Raw genomic sequence first — 4,738 nt, forward strand, 5'->3', positions numbered from 1 at the left:
TAGAAGAAAAGTAGGAAAAATATGAAACCAACTCTGTGATGCTTGTTTATATGTGTAGAAGCTCAGAAAAATGGTTAGGGCTCTGGTCTAACACTTTAAGTCACTGTTTTGACTTTAAATTGGTAATCTAAGTATAAATCTTCCTTTTTGCATAACAATTGTTTCAAAGCTCAGAAAAATGTGAAACTAGTTGGGTTAATTTTGTTTTGCTGAGAAGTTTGCAAGAAAAATGTAAATTGTTATGCAAATCAGAAAGAAGAGCACCTTCCTCATTAAGCATGTGTAATTACAAAGGAAATAGGATAAGTAGTAAATCTTCTCCAAAAATTGTGAAAAATTCACCAATGCTCCTGTAATCTAACCTTAATACACTAGTTAAATTTCACCCCCTGTTGCACAGTAACGTTAAGGATAGAAAAAGTTAAGTTCATTTTTTTCCTTAAATTAAGAAATGCACGTAACTCCTTTTTAAGTCATCCGCTGGCCCCCAAACTTTTGCGGTGACCTAGTGATGGCTTAAAAGAGATACGGTAATTCTATCAATGCCTTTAACTACTGTTTAAATAGGATGTCATTTTTGGTTAGTTAAGCAACCTAAAGGAATAAAAGGAAAACACGAACTCTAATACGATAAATGAGTGGAAATTGAAAGAGGTACATAAAAACATTTAGAAATAGGTGATTAAGCTAATTGCACCCAAACCACCCACATGCGACCCTTCACTCTCTTTATGCAACTCTAAAATGCGAGAAGCTATATATGTACACAATCGCCATTCAACGCGAACTCAAGTTTAAAGCGACCGCTTCCGTTGAAGTTAAAAGAAAGTAAACCTCGCCTTGTTATGGCTGTTGTAACTCTTGTTTTCAGCATGCCTTGTGTCGTTGATTAAACGCGCGAGTCCAACTAAGTATTTGCATGTGCATGTCGTATAGAAGCAAATCTCGCCGACGGAACTTACGATCTCCACCCGGCACCGGAAGAAGACCCCGCTGCGGAGCTTCACCCCTTCAAAGGCGAGCCCGAACCGGAGCAAGACCCCGAGGACCCACTAACTTTCCCTGAAGGCAAGCCCCGGAGCATAAATTCCTATCTTTAAGTACTTGCAATATTATTGTTTACCTTGATTGCGCATTTACATTTCTAGGAGTTGTAATGAAACCTTAGATGCATGAATTTAGTCCCTTGATCTGAATACTAGTTGCTAAAGTCGAGTAGTTGCAATGCTTAATAGGTTTCGGTAAAAGTCGAGTGATTTCCTGTCACTCGCAAGTTATAGGAGTTGAATGTTTTATTTATGTTGCAACTATAAGGACGGCGGACGGGGTCGGGCTTATGTTCGATACTTGGTGGTTTTCCCCGTCTATCTGAATGAAAGTGATCTAAGGTCGAAACGTGTCGGCGTTCATGATCAAGTGTTTGAAAGTACTAATCTCATACCTAGTATGGGATGGGGAAGCCTAGTACCTGAGTGAACTGGGTCGTGGCTTAGACTCCTGCTGTCCTTGGAACTTCATTCCCATGGTGCATCATGTGGGTGCAATGGCAGCCACAGTACGGCAGAGGCCGGAATTTTGGAGCATTGCACGCCAAAGGCAGTTTGGCCCTGATACGTGCCTAAGGGATCGATGGGGACGGCTGACAAATGAAGCGACCCTTCGTGGTGCGCGGATGTCGTGAGATTAGGTTCGCCATGCATGGTTAATGAATTCAAATTGATTTATCTACCTCTCACAGTTTGGGACTACTTGATCACTATTCTGCACTGAGTAACGATGAAATATGATTACGAGATTAAGTTAATGCTTGTTAAGTAATTGCTTGGAAATCATGTTTGTTTAGTATAAATGCCAATCTAGACTAGATAAAGAACGTAGAACATGAGCTAAAATATTAAAAATAAGGACCAACTTTAGACGCTTTTGGCAAAGAAATCCCAGAGCCAGAAAGCCCTGCATGTCTAGGTCTTGGTCATGCTTTTCCCTCGACGGGTCAGTCTTGCTGAGTATTAGTTGCTCAGCCTTGTTGTGGCTAATCTTTTTCAGGTGATGTCAATAGTTTGATTGCTGGTACCACTTGACCTACCCAGCTCCCTCCGGGCTAGACAGTCGAGTGGGATCCCTTCTCGGACGGCGAGGGAAGGGATTTTTGATATCATGATCGGCTCTATCGTGATGTCATGTATCGACGTTTAGTTTCCGCTTGTGTTATTTGACTTTCGAACCTTACAAATTCTATTTGGATTTCGAAAACTCTGATGTAATAAAATGTTGAACTATGTTATTGTGATGGGAATGTTGTAATCTCTGTGCCCACTCGCCTTCGTGTGAGCAATGCTTCTCGATCCTGAGTAAGTGGTTTATCGGATGAAATCTGACGGACGACCAAGTTGACTTGCTTAAAGTGCATGATCGCGTGTTAGGCGACTTAAGTGCATTTTAGTCAGGTTAATTTGGACGGTTCCGCCACACCTATTGATGATGTTCTAGTGGTGGTTGAATGGATGGCAGTGGCGAACGGCGGAAGACAGTGGCGGCACTAGGCCTACTGACGGCACGGAGCTTGACGGCGGTGAACTGACGACCACAAGCGACTCTGAGGGCTTCACTAGGACCTAAGCTACCTGGCACGCCCCCAAACCAAGGCTCACCGTGCGCATAGCAAAGTGCTCCACGATGGCAGGCCTAGCCGAGGTGTGCACACGGTGGCGTAGGAGCTCCAGCCAACCTGGCCAGGCTCCAGGCCAACAAGCGTTACCCACACGACCTATGGCTCACGCTTGACATGACTGGACCTTAAGACGGTGCTGACAACAGCAGCGAGGTACGGCTCCACGGCGGCGGCTTACCAAAATAGAGCGACGGCTGGCACTAAAGAAGATGATGGTGGGAAGGCTCTGTGGTGGATGGGGTTGGATGGTGACTGATGGGATGGACTCAGCAACTCAAGGCGGTGGTTCTGGTGGAGGGGAACGGCCGACGGTGGCAGGACAGCGGCGGAGCTCACCGACAACCAAGCGCGATGAAAAACAGAGCAGTGCGGTGAAAGGATAACTCCGGCCAGTGGGAGCGGTAATTTATACAAATTTTCACCACCTCCTCGAACGCCACCTCCTGCTTGCTTGCCTGGTTCGCATCGCACACTTGCACCGGCACGTGGCACCGCAACACCGCCCTTACCATCAGCAGCAAGCAGCTGCGTGGCGGCAGTCCAGCTCTACTCTCCCCCTTTCTCTCCCCAATTCTGCCCAAAAGTCCAACCAATCTTGCGCTCGATTTCCAATTCAGGCTCCACGATTTCCTTTAAGCAAACTTGTAGAGAATCCTCAGAACTTCATTTTATAGATTCACAGTTTGAGCTCTGGATCACTTGATCTCATGAATTTGTGCCCCAAAATTCAGCTAGGGTTCAGTCTGTTAGTGTTCTAGTGAATGCCTCATTCAATTTCGTTAGAGAGCCTTCAGACAACAACTGTGCTTCAACTTTGAGCTCAAATTTAAATATTCAAACTTAGTTTTGTTTGTCCAACGACTACTGGAACTTGTTAACCACATGTTAGGGATTCCATTTTGCCTATCATGGTCCAACTTTTACATATAGAATCTTCCAAATCTTGAGCCAAAGTTGGCTACTTTTCACTATCTTTAGAGCTGAAATGGCCATTGCCATTCAGTTTTGGCAGTCAATTTAAAACAGTCCACGTTTCAAACTTTGGGCTCCCATAAAAATTTGAATTCCTTCCTCTCCTTGTCCAACAACATGCCTACTAGGTTCACTGGATATCCAAGTCTACTTGTTGTCTAAAACCTTACACAACTTAGATGAAAACTTCTTCTGAAATCAATTTCAAAGTTGCATGATCGTCACTGTTTCGGACTTGACTTTTTTCAGAGAATGAATAGTAATTCAAGTCAATCCATCTTTAACTATGCATTTGAGGTGTCTATGACTTGAATTTGACTTCAAACTTGATTCCATATTTTGTCAATTCTAAATACCTTCAAGGCTTGATTCCATATTTTGTCAATTTTTTCCAAATTTGAACCTTGAATTTGAATTTTTGGTCAAATCTAACTCAAATTTGACTTTGGCCCATAATACATCCTTTTACTCCAAATTTTACCACTATTATCTTAATGACCATTCTTAGGCTTTTAACAACCTTGGTTGTTATAGGAGGCAAGGGAGGAGAGGATAGAGGGAACGCAGAGAGGTGCCGCTTGAGGAGCCTACCCAGCCCCGGTAGCAGAAGCACCGCCGCAGGGAGAGGAGGAGGGGCTCGGAGAGGGGCGCTGCCGACAAGAAGCACAGCCATGAGGAGAGGAGAGGGCCGGAGATGGGGCGCGTCGGAGTAGGGAGGGCGGCTGCCGGCGACCAAGCACTGGGCAAGTGAGCCTCTGCTTTGTGCCGAGAAGAAGAAAGGGCCTGCGCTGTTTTTTATTTTTTGACAAAGAGGTACGCATAACCAGTGGCAGGATAATTTTGAGGAAAAATTTGATTCCACAGCTGGTGGAAGCAGGAGGATAGGTGCTATGAGAATTGAAAAGGGAAAGCTGCTTTTGTTGTAGAAATTAGTATGCTTCGGATTCCTTTAGTTGGTTTTTGGTATTTTTACTAAAAAACACTTAAGCAAGTCCAACCAAAGGGACCCTAAATCATCTGTGTCAATCTTGGGCTGAATCTACTATTACTTGTTTACACACCAGGTTGTGATTTGCAGCTCGTATACACGCTCAG

This window comes from Setaria italica, chromosome III (genome assembly GCF_000263155.2).
Source record: "Setaria italica strain Yugu1 chromosome III, Setaria_italica_v2.0, whole genome shotgun sequence".
NCBI classification, from domain to species: Eukaryota; Viridiplantae; Streptophyta; class Magnoliopsida; order Poales; family Poaceae; genus Setaria; species Setaria italica.